Source organism: Acipenser ruthenus, chromosome 2 (assembly GCF_902713425.1).
Source record: "Acipenser ruthenus chromosome 2, fAciRut3.2 maternal haplotype, whole genome shotgun sequence".
NCBI classification, from domain to species: Eukaryota; Metazoa; Chordata; class Actinopteri; order Acipenseriformes; family Acipenseridae; genus Acipenser; species Acipenser ruthenus.
Genome location: NC_081190.1, coordinates 88,201,691 through 88,217,975, shown reverse-complemented (window position 1 = coordinate 88,217,975; position 16,285 = coordinate 88,201,691). Strand labels below are relative to the sequence as shown.

General features: G+C 41.5%; 1 pseudogene; it reads right to left on the bottom strand.

Moving 5' to 3' along the window:
* Positions 1–3,869: 3,869 nt before the first annotated feature.
* The window catches only part of LOC117409104 (GPI ethanolamine phosphate transferase 2-like), a 91,922-nt pseudogene continuing 79,506 nt past the window's right edge, over positions 3,870–16,285 (bottom strand).

Genomic DNA, 16,285 nt, shown 5'->3' with positions numbered 1-16,285 from the left:
TATATTTATGTCTGTTATTGTTTATATTTGCATTCAAACATGTATGCATTACATGTAGCCTACACTAATGTTGCCTGTGGGGGTCTTCTCTGTACGATTACAAATAAGATGAAAATGTATTGCTCAAAATTAAAAGTCAGTTATAACTCAGGCCAGAACATTCAGTTTTAATACAAATTTGGTTCATTAGGATGATTTGGTTGCTGTCGCATTATACTTTATAAAAGCTTGTACCTTTGTACTGTATTGTTAGCGAGTGTATCTGACAGAATAAATAAATACATACATAATAACATTGCACAATTCTGTGACAAACAAATTATCACAGATTGACTTTGAATAATATTATCATGAACAGCTAACAGGATATATAGTCCACCAGTATTATTTTATTTAAAATAATTTGTTTAGCCTAATCATGAAGACAAAAAATCCAAAACAAACATGAAAATGACCATGGCTACAATAAAAAATGTGAGTAATATATTTAAATACACACAGTGTCTATTAAAAGAATAAAGGTTTGTAGTTAGTGTAATAAGGGAACATACAGACGTGCTCAAATTTGTTGGTACCCCTCCACAAAAAACGAAGAATGCACAATTTTCTCTGAAATAACTTTGAAACTGACAAAAGTAATTGGCATCCACCATTGTTTATTCCATATTTAATAGAAATCAGACTTTGCTTTTGATTTTTTATTCAACATAATATTGTAAATAATAAAACAAATGAAAATGGCATGGACAAAAATGATGGGACCGCTAACCTAATATTTTGTTGCACAACCTTTAGAGGCAATCACTGCAATCAAACGTTTTCTGTAGCTCTCAATGAGACTTCTGCACCTGTTAACAGGTAGTTTGGCCCACTCTTCCTGAGCAAACCGCTCCAGCTGTTTCAGGTTTGATGGGTGCCTTCTCCAGACTGCAAGTTTTAGCTCTTTCCATAGATGTTCGATAGGATTCAGATCAGGACTCATAGAAGACCACTTCAAAATAGTCCAATGTTTTGTTCTTATCCATTCTTGGGTGCTTTTAGCTGTGTGTTTTGGGTCATTATCCTGTTGGAGGGCCCATGACCTGCGACTGAGACGGAGCTTTCTGACACTGGGCAGGACGTTTCGCTCCAGAATGCCTTGATAGTCTTGAGATTTCATTGTGCCCTGCACAGATTCAAGGCACCCTGTGCCAGGCGCAGCAAAGCAGCCCCAAAACATAACCGAGCCTCCTCCATGTTTCACTGTAGGTATGGTGTTCTTTTCTTTGAAAGCTTCATTTTTTCGTCTGTGAACATAGAGCTGATGTGACTTGCCAAAAAGCTACAGTTTTGACTCATCTGTCCAAAGGACATTCTCCCAGAAGGATTGTGGCTTGTCAATATGCATTTTAGCAAATTCCAGTCTGGCTTTTTATGTTTTTCTTTCAAAAGTGGAGTCCTCCTGGGTCTTCTTCCATGGAGCCCACTTTCGCTCAAAAAGCAACGGATGGTGCGATCAGAAACTGACGTACCTTCACCTGGGAGTTCAGCTTGTATCTCTTTGGCAGTTATCCTTGGTTCAATCTGGGGTCGATTTTCCTCTTGCAGCTGCGCCCAGGGAGGTTGGCTACAGTTCCATGGACCTTAAACTTCTTAATAATATTTGCAACTGTTGTCACAGGAACATCAAGCTGCTTGGAGATGGTCTTGTAGCCTTTACCTTTACCATGCTTGTCTATTATTTTCTTTCTGATCTCCTCAGACAACTCTCTCCTTTGCTTTCTCTGGTCCATGTTCAGTGTGGTGCACACAATGATACCAAACAGCACAGTGACTACTTTTCTCCATTTAAATAGGCTGAATGACTGATTACAAGATTGGAGACATGTGTGATACTAATTAAAGAAACTAATTAGTTTGAAATATCACTATAATCCAATTATTTATTATCTTTTCTAAGGGGTACCAACAAATGTGTCCAGGCCATTTTAGAATATCTTTGTAGAATAAGCAATAATTCATCTCTTTTCACAGCTTCTTTGCTTTATTCTATGACATACCAAAGGCATGCAAGTATACATGATAAAATAGCTTTTAATTTCATCACTTTTCAGGAGGAATGAAGCATTATTTCAATGAGCTGTAAGGGTACCAACAAATTTGAGCACGTCTGTACATGTTGAAATGTACTTGTCAAAAAAGTTTTTTTAAATGTTTCCTCAAAATCAGTCATATTTTATTATTTTTTTTAAAACAAGATTCTGTAACTTTTTCTCATGAATCACTCTGTGACGGCTAGCCACTAACACAGAATACAGGACCCTTTCACACCTGTTTGGTGTTGGTCGATCCACAGTGGATGAAATTGTCCGTATATGCATTAGCAATGTTGAGGAAATAATATCTGGATTTGAGACAGATTAGGGGTTGGCGTGGACGGGAGCCACTTTTCCAGAATGTGTCTGTGACAGCATGGATGTGTGGTGATGTCAGGTCAGATGCAGGAACAGAAAAACTGACACCAGTACTGCAGTGAAAAGACGCGGCAAGCGCCGTTTATTTTAAATAACAAAAATATTTTAACAAAAAAAGTGTAAATAAAACAAATCACAAACACTAAACAAAACTGAATAGGTCAGGCTGGGCTATTGCCTTCACTGTTCCTATATATTTTTAGTTTTAGTTTTGTTTCTCTCCTCTCTCCCGTTCCTCCTCCGAACACCCACACCCAGAACCGAGAGCGCTGCAGGTTTATATCCAGAGCCGGCAGCGACCCCAGGCGAAGCAGGACCCTCAGCGACCCCAGGCGAAGCAGGACCCTCAGCGACCCCAGGCGAAGCAGGACCCTCAGCGACCCGAGGAGAAATAAATGACACAGCCAACCCAGGCGAAGCGGGACCTTCAGTAACCCCAGGTGAAGCGGGATCTTCAGCAACCCCAGGCGAAGTGGGACCTTCAGCAACCCCAGGCGATGCGGAGCAACAGGCAGCCCCAGGTGACGCGGAGCAGCAGGCAGCCCCAGGCGACGCGAAGTATCAGGCAACCCCAGGTGACGCGGAGCAACAGGCAGCTCCAGGCGATGCGGAGCAGCAGGCAGCCCCAGGCATCCAGATGTGGCATCCCTGGGCGGTGCAAGGAAGGCATCCTTGGGCTGTGCAAGGCAGGCATCCTTGGGCGGTGCAAGGCAGGCATCCCTGGGCGATGGTGAACTGGCATCTACAGGTGATGTACGACAGGGCAGCAGCGGTCCCTCGGGAGGCGACGGCGGCAGTGGACCCTTGGGAGGCGACGGCGGGAGGGCAGCCAGGACCAGCGGTGGTGATGGGGTTGGCCCTCTTCCCGGCGGTTTTCCCCCTTGCTCTGCTCAGCAGCCTATGCAAGGGTGGCTGCGGACCGCCAGCATCTTGTCCCAGTCCCTCCTGTCGTGAAGGGTGAGGCAGCTCCTGCTCCTCTCCCTCGGGTGGTGGTGGAAGCAGAGGCAGCTCCTGCTCTGTTCCTAGCGAAGGTGACAGGGGCTCCTCCCCTAATGGCTGCAAAAGCGGCAGGGGCTCCTCCCCTTCTGGCGGCAAAGATGGCAGGGGCTCCTCCCCTTCTCCCCCTGGTGGTGGAGGCGGAACCAGCAGTTATTCTCCCTCTGCTGGTGGAGGTGGGAGCAACATGCAGTCCTCCCACGGAGGTGGAGGTGGAACCAGCATGTATTCTCCATCTGCTGGTGGGTACCTGGGCTGTGGACATTTGGCCTTCCCCCTCATGGGCTGTGAACAAACCGACTCCCCCCTCTTGGGCTGTGGATGCACCAACTCCTCCCATTCAGGCGCAGGACGTTCGGGCCCCTCCCACTCAGACGCAGGACGTTCGGGCTCCTCCCACTCAGACGCAGGACGTTCGGGCTACTCCCACTTCAGGTCTGTGTCCTGGAAGACCTCCAGGCAGTGGTGCTCCTCATGCCAGTAGTGCATGCAGTTAGTGCAGCACTCTTCTTCGTCGGGTGGCTGCTGTAGGCCTGGTTCCCCCTCCTCTTCCTACCCCCTCAATCAGGTTAGGCAGACATCCATCAGGGCAGAGATGCAATGGGGCTTGCGACCAGCCCCACGCTGCTGCTGCTGCTTCTGCCGCTGCTTGCAGCTCTTCATCCCCATCCTCTTTTCCTCACTCCACAGGTAAACGGAATGAAAAAAAAACCCAAAAAACTGCAGTACCTGCGGTCCAGGAGGCGCTAGTGATCCCGCGCTGGACACCACGTGTGGCAGGGTGGCTAAGTGGTGACGTCAGGCCAGAAGCAGGAAGGAAAAACTGACACCAGGTAAGTACTGCAGTTTCAAAACAAACGCGGCGTGCGCCGTTTATTTTAAATAATACAAAAATAAAATAAATTTAAACACAAAACAGTTGCTCACAGAGCGAAAATAAAAGTTTAAACAAAATAATCACGAACACAAAAGAACACTAAGGTCAGGCTGAGCAACTGCCTTCACTGATCCTTACGTTTAGTTTTAAATAAATTTCTCTCTTCTCTCGCTCTCCCATTCCTCCTCTGAACACCCACATGGCACTTAGAGCACTGCAGGTTTATATGCAGGTGACCATCTCCCGATTTAGCAACAAATTAATCACTTAATTAATTCGGGAGATGGCCACTTTCTGCACGAGGTTTTTAATTACTCCTGGCAGAACACGTTGAAACAAAACAATAACAAACAAACGCACAGCTATGCCATCATATAAATATATAATAAATCATGAAACACAGATACAAAATAACACAGGGGCAGAGGGGGAAACCCCATTCTAAATATAAACAAATACGCCCTGTTACAGTGTCCAACTGGAAATTCTATGGAGTATAACAACTGAAAGGGTTATTATTCCATTATTATTATTTATTTCTTAGCAGACGCCCTTATCCAGGGTGACTTACAATTGTTACAAGATATCACATTATTTTTACATACAATTACCCATTTATACAGTTGGGTTTTTTTTACTGGAGCAATCTAGGTAAAGTACCTTGCTCTAGGGTACAACAGCAGTGTCCCAGATGGGAACTGAACCCACGACCCTCCGGTCAAGGGTCCAGAGCCCTAACCACTACTCCACACTGCTGCCCTATGTGCTCTATTGTTACCCATGCCTTGGTTAATAATCGCTACTGCTTTATGGATATTAACGTTGGATGGTTGGGAAAAGCCCATGGTGTCAGGTTTTTCAAAAATGCAATATTGCATAGAAAGGGGTAGAATGGCACATTATTCCCAGCACTACCTAGGATTACACTATGTAACACAATTTTTGTTCCTGGGTAGTAAGTGTTATTTCCTAATTGCTTATGCCTCAAAAATATAGAAAATGGCTATTATTCCCCATAAACTTTGCTTTTGTGACCAGGACAGTGATATTTTGAAATTTACCTATTTCCAATGAGAAAACGGGCGAATTTGTGTCTTTTCGTTCACATAAAGTCAGAAAAAAACAACATATGAATCCAAATTAACATGTATTTATACTAAATACAAAAATGACTACAAAAGACTTAGAAGCGAGTAGTCTTTTTGGTTGGGGTAGTATGGGTTTCTCTCCTCAGCTCCACCTCTGAAATTGTCATCTGGATCTACAACGTCTTCCTCGCTCTCTGACTTGCTGCTCTCTTCTAAAGATGGCTGCTCTCTCTCCGGAAGAGTGGGTACGGGGAGCTCATGGCAGTGTGGCACCGGGGCGATGGTTGAAGGAAGGTCCAGATACGTGATAGCAGGTGCATTCTTGCCAGTCCGACGTTTGGAAGGGTCCACCATACAGAAGTAGCAGTTGCTTGAGTGGTCAGTGGGTTCCCGCCAAATTCTTGGGATAGCGAACTTCATGGCTCTCTTTTCCTCTCTGTACCATCCTACAAAAATACATTTATTTCACTCATGACTAATGTGTAAGAGATTCTCGCAACATTTTTCATATATGATATATTTTTTCAATAACATTGAAAATTGTAAAACATTTTAAAATTAAAAACTTTTACAATTTTAAAAATTAACAAATTTTATAACATAAAATTCAGAGCAACAATTGTCCATCTTACCTTCCAGAGTTTTTTTGCAGTGCTTGCAGGTGAAATGAGGTGCCCAGGTTTTGTCTTGATCCCCGACAGGCATGCCGAAATATGCCTTGTAGGCCTCACACATCTTAGCAGATGCTTCCACGGAGTACTTTTTCGCTCTTGTCTTGATAAATTGGCCGCAGACATAGCAAAATGCGTCTGCCGGATGCTTGCAGCCTCTTGATGCCATCTCAGAAAAATGCAGATATGTATCCACTTAGGCAGCTGGAACTAAACTGAACTGGTGGGCTTAAGGCCCCTGTATTTATACTACTATTTATATTACTGGAAAGTTCTAGAAAGTTCTAGAAGTTACTCCAAGTTTACTCAGCACTGAATCTATCTGGAATGTTCTGGAAAATAGGTAAATTTCAAAATATCACTGTCCTGGTCACAAAAGCAAAGTTTGTGGGAAATAATAGCCATTTTCTTTACTTTTGAGGCATACGCAATTAGGAAATAACACTTACTACCTAGGAACAAAAAAAAAAAAAATTGTTACACGGTGTTATCAATAACGTTGCTGTTCCAGTGGTTGTTCTAGCAGATCCAGCTTACCCACTGTAACCCTGCATAATGAAACCATTCTCTGATTATACTAACCCTAGGAAAAGGCAGTTCAATTACTGTTTAAGCAGAGCTAGAATGTTTGTGAAGTGTGCATTTGGGCATTTGAAAGGGAAATGCAGGTGCCTGCTTAAACACCGCAACCACACAATACAAAACGTGCCCACTGTGATCTTCGCAAAATTTGTGAAACAAAAGCAGAAGAGTTTCAAGCTGACTGGTGCGCTGAAACACATGCTTTCTAGCAACCGGAGAATAACAAATCCCCCATGACAGCATGTCACTGGCAGAGCAGGGTCAACAAGCATTAACTATTTGGGAAACAGTGGCTTCACACTCTTCATACTGGCATCTGTTAGATTTTCAAGTTACTTTTATCAATTGTACTTCTTGGTGACACAATATACACAATCAGTGTATATTAGAGCTGCTACGATTAAATCGAAAATCGAATTTTCAACTGATTCCATTTCTTATTACATACAACAAGATAAATACTGGATAATAGATTTAAATAATGCAATTTTTGTAACGTGCATAGTTAATAATACTATTTAAGTTTGTCAATGAAACTGCACCAAACGCTCTGCCTTGTTATTTGCAGTATTTCTGCCAAAGAGAAGCAGTGGGTGTGTTCTTCTTTTCCTGCTGAAATGTTAACTAGCATCTGACTTGCTGGTCCTACCTTGGATCTAGAGCAGGTTGACAAGCTTGTATTCCTGGCAAACAACATGTAAATAAATTGTGCACATTGAATAAAACTGACTGTATATAGTTTGTGCTTCTTTGGAGTTTCAAAATAAACATGGAAATAATACTTTTTTACGATGTATTTTTCAAACAGGGATGCATTCTCTGTCAAGGTTTCCTGATTGATGACCACATCTAGCCGTGCAAGTACAATCAGTGCTGTCCACAGTTGATAAAACATTTGTATGCCTTTACTCCTACAGTACCATGCGCAAAGAGATATTACAGTTAATTACCACTCTCATTCCATTGTTGTTAAAATAATCACGTTGGTGGTACAATCATCTGAATTTTACGATTAGATTTTGGGTGCCCAATTAATCGATTGCTATTTGGAAGCTTAACTGTCAGTAAAAATACTAAATGTTACTAAAACTGCAAACATTTGGATGTATTTGAAAACCATTTAGAAATACTAAAAGAAACTAAGACATTGAAAAAGACATCTAGTAGAAATGTTGTCATTTCAGTTGTACACGTATTTTGCAGTCTAAACAATCCAGTTTAGAATCTAAGCCAATTGCCATCCCTGCTTGTGAATAATATTTGTCTGGCGGTAAATTCAGAAAGGTTTCCATAATTTCTAACAAGCTCCCTTATCATTTCATACATTAGTCTGATGAACAAATGTGACAGTTATCCATAAATAACCTGGAAGAAAATTGATTGTGTATTCACATTTCTGTAAAGAAAAACTATATATTGGACTAACCCCCAATGCCGGTACTAGGATTTACTGGGCCCTGGTGCAAGACTGTGAAGTAGACCCCCCCCCCCCCCACCCAAAAAAAAAAAAAAAAAAAAAACGCACAGTGCTGCTGCAGTATAACCTAAAGAAAACCTTTTACATCAGCAACTAAATCTGAATCGGTCAAAAACATATATCTTTTTATTTTGTCTTTTTGCTAGTTAGTGGTCGTCTTCTCTTTCAGGGAACCAGGGTTACGGTAAGTAACCTAACGTCCTTTTCAATTCGAAGACAACCACCACCAAAACATTACTTATGGGAAAGTATACCAGAGCAATCGCGAGGGAGAAGGAACGGCAGCATATGAGGGACGTATCAGAACCACATTACCCAAGGTTAGCAGTGCGAGCGTGCAACCTCAAGGACCCTCGTGCCTAATGAAGGCAAGTAAGGATCTACGTTAAGGTGATAGAACCTGGAGAAAGTATGTGGCGTATCCCAGCTAGCTGCATTACAGATATAGGACAGTGAGGCCCCTCTGAAGAGGGCCCAAGATGTAGCCAACCTTCTGGCAGAATGCGCGACTACCCTCCTAGGCTCTATCATACACAGTCAAGACTGTGTCCACAATCCAGTGCGACAGTCGCTGCACCGACAGTCCCTGTAGCTCATTGACCCGCTTTGTGGAGGTGATAGCCAAGAGGAAGGCTGTCTTCATAGACAGATACTTCAACTACATGGAGTGTATGGGCTCAATGGCCTTCATGAGAGCCACCAGTACAATATCAAGGCTCCAGTCAGGGAGAACGACTCTCCTGGGAGGGCGTAACCGCAGAGCACCTTTAACCCTTTGCGGTCCATTGTCGGACCTGGTCCGACATTGCAATTATTCCTATCGGGTCCGTTGTCGGACCCTGTCCGACATCATTATAGAAACGCAAAAAACGGGTTTTAGTCGTTTTTTCTCCGGAAAAAGTCGAGAAAACCATTCAATGGCTGAGTGGGAACGACAGGAGCCGAGACAAGTCGAAAAAAAAAAAGGCATATCTCATGAATAGTCATACATGGCCCTGGTATCCGATAATGGGACCTTCGGTATTTGTGGGAACACGTAAAGGAGTGTCCTGGGTCACTCGTGGGCTAGGGTGTCGACGCTGAATGGACCGCCTAAGCAGTGGATGGATGCACACCCTCCCTCAAAAGGAGGTCCGCTGCTCAGTTCACCACTCCAGGAAGATGTGTCGCCCGTAGGGACAGCAGCTATCCTTTAAGCCCACGTCAAAAGCTGGAAGGCAATGCGATGCAACCCACAGGACCATAGGCCACCCTGGTGGTTGACATACACCACCACCACTGTGTTGTCCGTCCGGACCAACACATGTCTTCCTTCCAGTACTGGTAGGAAGTGCTGGAGGGGAAGTAAAACAGCCTGCAACTCCAGCACGTTTATGTGCAGGGACGTCCGACCAGGTGCAGCGGACTCTTCTGTCTTCCCAGACCGCCCCCCAACCCAAGTTAGAGGCGTCCGTTGTCACCACTTGACGATTGAACACTACTCCCATCCGCACACCTTCGCACAGGTGACAGGTCATCCTACACCAGCGCAAGATGCTCTGTCACAATCGCCGTGTGGGCCACTGCTCCCTCTCGCAACTAGGAACAAATCAACCAATCGTTGAGATAGTTCATTACTCTGATGCCCTGCAACTGCAAGGGGGCCAGGATAGCGTCTACGTATGAGGAGCTAATGAGGCAGAACGGCAGCACGGAAAACTCGTAAACGCTTCCCTGAAAGCACTTTTTTATTTATTTATTATTATTATTATTATTATTATTATTATTATTATTATTATTATTATTATTATTATTAATTTCTTAGCAGATGCCCTTATCCAGGGCGACTTACAATTGTTACAAGATATCACATTATTTTTACATACAATTACCCATTTATACAATTGGGTTTTTACAGGAGCAATCTAGGTAAAGTACATTGCTCAAGGGTACAGCAGCAATGTCCCCCACCTGGGATTGAACCCACGACCCTCCGGTCAAGAGTCCAGAGCCCTAAGCACTACTCCACACTGCTGCCCAACACACCGGGGTGGGCGGGCCAAGCCAACCGACGAGGTCTACTCTACAGCGGGGCAGGTGAAAACACAGCCCCAGTGAGGAATACACGGCTGACTGGCTGTTTTTTTTTTTTTTTAAACTGCACTGCAGCTAATCCACAGCACAACACAGGCAAAGCGGGGTTGTGCGATCTGGTCAACAGATAGGTGGACATGTAACAACAACAAAACAAATACTTTTTATTTCATCCAACTGCACAGACGGCGGAATCGCTCGACAGCGGAGGTACAGCAAAGTCTAGCCCCGGTGGAGGAACTGCATTCTCCCCAAGAGTGTAGCTTGAAAAGACAACACATGCACTCCTTTAAATCAATACTGCACAGGCAGACACTCACATACTACAGACAGTAGGAAAAGGCAGCCTACAACGCAAGCGAGCAGGCTGCTAAAGAAAGGAGAAAAGAAAAAAGAGATCTTAGTTTGGAGCCGCTGATTCCACAAAAACGGCAAGCCAGCTTTCAGCACGAATGCAGGGGAACTGCAGTCGACTCGGAAAAGCTATTTTTCAAAACACGTTCAGTTCAACACAGAGGTCTTACCTTACCGTCTTGAGAGGCAAAAAGAGAAATGGCTTCCATGGGATGACGGGTTTAATCCCTCAGTAGGCGGGACCGAGGACGTCACCCCTGGAAGGAGCCTATCGGCAGCTCTGATATAAAGAGCTCAGTAAATACCTACCAATAGGCAGGCATATCCCATAAGTAATGTTTTGGTGGTTGTTTTCGAATTGAAAGGGAACATCATTCTATGAACACACTTAACAAATAATATCCCAAAAGCATGAATTTTGACCATCCGTTAGTTAAGACGATATTTAGTGAAGCAGACAGACTTGGACACGTTCAGTTTGTTTGATGTGGAAAAGGAACAGGTTTTAGCCTTTTCACAAAATCATTTAGTTCCATTTCTGTTCTAGCATCATGGCTGACAGTGATTTAGGAATGCTGTTTGTGCATTGTGATGATTTTTCTTAGACAGAAAGTTCCAAGCAGTAGTTATATCATATGTAATAAACTATAACATTAATATTATGGGTCAAATATATAAAATAAATCTTGCTATACAGTACAGACAATTGTAAATCGAGGCTACGTTTATTGTATTTTGCCAGTATTGCATTTACATTTGTAATGTATCTATTAGAATACAGTGAATCAGCAGTACAGCTATGGCAAAAAGTTTTGCATCTCCCTGTATAATTAAATAATGTTGCTTCATAGAGTTGAATAGAAGCCTGTGGAATAATGCTACGTAAACATATTGAATTACAATCATACCGCTTTGTAGTTTTCCATACTTAATGAAAAACTGACAACAATTAAAAAATAATAACATTTCAAAATCCAACATGCCTTAAATACTACTGTACAACTATTATGGCTTCCAATAGACTTTTGCGTTATAGTTCTGTAGTTTCTTGGATTACACGATGATAAATAAAACATAATAATTATGTTAATCTAGTTTTGTTTTTTTTTGTTAAATGATGTCTCAATCCAAAAAAAACAAAACATGTAGATGATGAAAAACTTTTGGCCATAGGCCAAAAGTTTCACCTAACCCTAACACTAACTGTGTGGAACTGCTCCTCAACCGAACAAGCAGAACATGTTCCAAGGCAGGAAGGTGGAACGGTTTTGCAAAATCAGATTGTCTAGGTCTCTTCAGGCTCACGAAATTACACCTTATTTATCACCCAGCAGAGCAATCACATGACCTTAACACTGACCTATTTTCAGAGCGCTTGCTCTGCGTTCTGCCTCCAGATAGACAGTCAGCTGTGATTTGCGAATTTGTGTTTTGATTGACAGTCCGCCAATACTACCTTGCTACTTTTTTTTTTCTAATCCCAGTGGAGTAGACGGCACCTATATATTTTTTACATCTAGTCATTAAAGTCCCTCAGAAAAAAAATAATAATAATAATTGACTCAGGGCTGGGCCTGGGTGCATCCCCCTTGCACCCCCCCTGACACCAGCCCTGCTAACCCCCAAAGTCTGCAAAAAGAGATTAAATCCCTTTTTATCTTTTTTTTTTTTTTTTATAAATCTACTAACTTATCAATTTGAGAGGATATTGCTTTCTTCTGTCTTAACATCATGGATGAAATACTAATGACGCCATTCATTCATTTATATGTTAATCCAAATGTGTTTTCAAATGTGCAGATTTGTTCTGATACTTTCTGCTCCCAGTGAACTGCCATTTGCTTCATCAGATTTGGCAGATAGTCTATCAAACTGAAATGTATCAAAGATGATGTACACTTAATTTTTGGAAACCATACAATATGGTGTGTTATATCATGTTAAAGAGACTGTATCCAAGCACCCTGCTACACTGTACTCTGATATAAAACATAAAGGGCCTCATTCACTAAACAGCGGTAACGTGCTTTGTACACCTGCTGTATTCACTAACCAGTGGCAGGCAACCTAACGCATGCTGAAAAAGTACCGCATTTGAGTCATTTAAATGTAATGAATAATGTTAATTTATGGAAATATATGCAAATCACATTACACAATACTACGAGGGAGGTGTGTCATGTGCAAACCATATTCTATTAAGGGGGCTAACTTTACTAGGTGCTTCACCGTGTGTACTGCTTATTGAAATCAGGTGGTGTCATAGAATCAGCAGAAGAGCTGCACAGGAGAGCGAGAAGAGTCAGGGAGAGAGTATTTAGGACCAGGCAGACATTACTAGGGCTATGTGAGGAGGAGGTAATAACTAGATACAGATTGAGCACAGATCATATTATAAAAGCTTTGGTTTTGTCATTTCAGGTTTGCAGTTAATGTTTCTGCTGTGTTTAATATTTTGGGATTAAAGGCAGCAAAACAGGCTATGGGAATTATACGGCCATTGTAGTGAATGTGTCAACATAAGTTTTAAAGCTTTACAAAACTCACAAATGTTTGAATATGTCATTCAAGGTTGTTTTTTAAAAATCTATTTTGTCTGCTTGTTACTTTATTTGCAGCCAACACAGACCATTTTAAATGACTCTTGTTTCCAGCAAAAGTTTGTTTCATTTTTAAAGATTGTTTCATTTTTAAAGATTGTTTCAATAGCGACTTGAGTTCCAGTGTTACAATGCAAAAGACCAAAACTGTGGTATTTTCTGGGATACTGTCAGTACCTTGCAAAGGACGGACTGCTGGAAATAAATAATCTAAATGCATGGCTGAAATCGTGGTGCACACAGAAGGCTTCACCTTCCTTGAACAACAAGGACTATCTATATAGGCGGGACAGACTTCACTTAAATAAAAAGGGAACCAATCTACTTGGTTCAGAAGCATTTAATTTAGAAAGGAAGGGGAGACTACATCAAAACAAGGGCAACAACTCAAGTAGGATAGCCATTAAATGTATTTATCTAAATGCTAGAAGTCTCAAAAACAAAATGTTAGAAATTGAAGCTACTGCACTAATGAGTAACTACAATGTGATAGGTGTTACAGAAACTTGGTTATCCGAGCGTGATGGAGACGAATATAATTAGTGGGTATACACTGTACAAGAAAGACAGGCTGGACAGAAGAGGCGGACCGGTGGCGCCATACATCAAAAATAGTCTTGAAGCTCAGGTGTTAAATCTCGAAGAAAAAACAATGCAGAAACAATATGGGTTACCATAATGGACAAAAATTCAAAGGGCATAATAATAGGGGCATGCTATAGACCACCAAATTCAGACACCAAGAAAAATAATCTGTTATACAATAACATGAGAAATGCATGTAGCAAAAAAAAAGCCATACTAATGGGGAATTTCAACTTCCCACATATAGAATGGGAAGACCTGGTGGGGAGCACAACAGACAAAATTTAAATGGTAGAAATGACAAATGACTGCTTCCCAACGCAATTTGTCAAGGCACCGACTAGAGGGGAGGCATGGCTTGATTTAGTCCTTTCAAATAACGAAGACAAAATAACTAAAACAGAGGTTAGAAAACCATTGGCAAATTCAGATCACAACATGGTCTAATTTGAAGTGCTAGTTAAAACCCCAAAAGTAATAACTAAAGCTAAGGTTTAAAAAGGTAAACTATGAAATAATTAAACAGAGACTAACAGAAGTAGATTGCAGTAAAATAGAGAAATCATCCACAGAAAAAGGATGGCTATTTTTAAAAAATGTAGTACTAGAGGCGCAAAACAATTACATCCCAAAAGTAGACAAATCAAAATCTAAAACAAAATGGCCAAAATGGTCCAATTAAGTAAATATGTAATTTGGAACAAAAATCAGGAGGGACACCGGCCCCCAGGACCAGGATTCAGAGAAAAAGGCACTTTACAGTGCGTTTAACCCTGTGTTGCTGAGCCATTGTTATTTCGGTGCTTAAGCACCGATGACGCGCTCCCTCTTCCGAGATGTCTCATGGCAAAAATAAGCCATGGGGGAAAGAAATCAGTGTTTCTGAGCCTTGTCATTGGACACACGTCAACAAAGTGATGCACAGGAAACGGGTCTACCAGCGCATATTTTGAAGTTTTTATTGAGTCACACAACTCAGAATGTTCAAGAACTATCAGTGGCCACAACAGAACAGACGCCTCATCTGCGGCTCTTTTTGAAGGTAATTGTATTTTGTTATTCCAATATTATGACAGCAAAATAACAGTCGTGGAGGAAGTAAAATGTCTAAGAGATACAAATGGCAAAATCATAGATGAAGAGAAAAAAATAGCAAATATATTAAATTATTGCTTTTCACATGTTTTTACAAAGGAGGATATGGACAACATGCCCCACATGTCGACCTGTTCCTATCCAATTTTAAATAACTTTATGATAACAGAGGCAGATGTGTTAAAGGGCAGCTCTTAAAATAAACAAATCCCCTGGGCTTTATGAGCTCCTGCCATTAGTACTCAAGGAAATGAAAGAAGTTATTTACAAACCGCTAACCAAGATCAAGCAACAGTCTCTTGAGACAGGGGTTGTACCGACAGACTGGAAAATAGCAAACGTAATACCGATCCACAAAAAGGGAGACAAAACCGAACCAGGTAACTACAGACCAGTAAGCCTGACTTCTATTATATGTAAACTTACGGAAACTATAATAAGATTCAAAATGGAAAATTACCTATATGGTAACAGTATCCTGGGAGACTGTTAGCATGGTTTTAGGAAAGGGAGATTGTGTCTAACTAACATGCTTGATTTTTTTTTTCAGGATGCAACATCGACAATGGATAATTGCAAAGCATATGACATGGTTTATTTAGATTTCCAAAAAGCTTTTGACAAAGTCCCAGATAAAAGATTAATTCTCAAACTGAGCACAGTAGAGATTCAAGGAAATGCATTTTGAGGAGAAACCTCAAAATGGAGCGAGGTAACCAATGGAGTACCACAGGGATCAGTATTAGGTCCTCTGCTCTTCCAAATCTACGTTAATGGCTTCGATTCTGGTAAAGTAAGCAAACTTGTTAAATTTGCAGACGACACAAAAATAGGTGGAGTGGCAAATACCGTTGCAGCAGCAAAGGTTATTCAAAATGATTGAGACAGCATTCAGAACTGGGCGTACACATGGCAAATGACATTTAATATAGAAAAGTGTAAGGTGCTGCATGCAGGCAATAAAAATGTGCATTATAAATATCATATGGAAAACAATGAAATTGAAGAAGGAATCTATGAAAAAGTTTATGTTGACTCAGAAATGTCTTCATCTAGACAATGTGGGGAAGCTATAGAAAAGGCCAACAAAATGCTCGGATATATAGTGAAAAGTGTTGAATTTAAATCAAGGGAAGTAATGTTAAAACTTTACAATGCATTAGTTAGACCTCATGAAGAATATTGTGTTCAGTTCTGGTGACGTCGCTACATAAAGGATAGTGCTGCTCTAGAAAGAGTGCAAAGCAGAGCGACCGGAATTATCCCGTGTTTAAAAGGCATGTCGTATGCAGACAGGCTGAAAGAATTGAATCTATTCAGTCTTGAACAAAGAAGGTTACGCAACTATCTGATTCAAGCATTCAAAATTCTAAAAGATATTGACATTGTCGACCCAAGGGACTTTTTTTTTACCTGAAAAAAAGAAACAAGGAC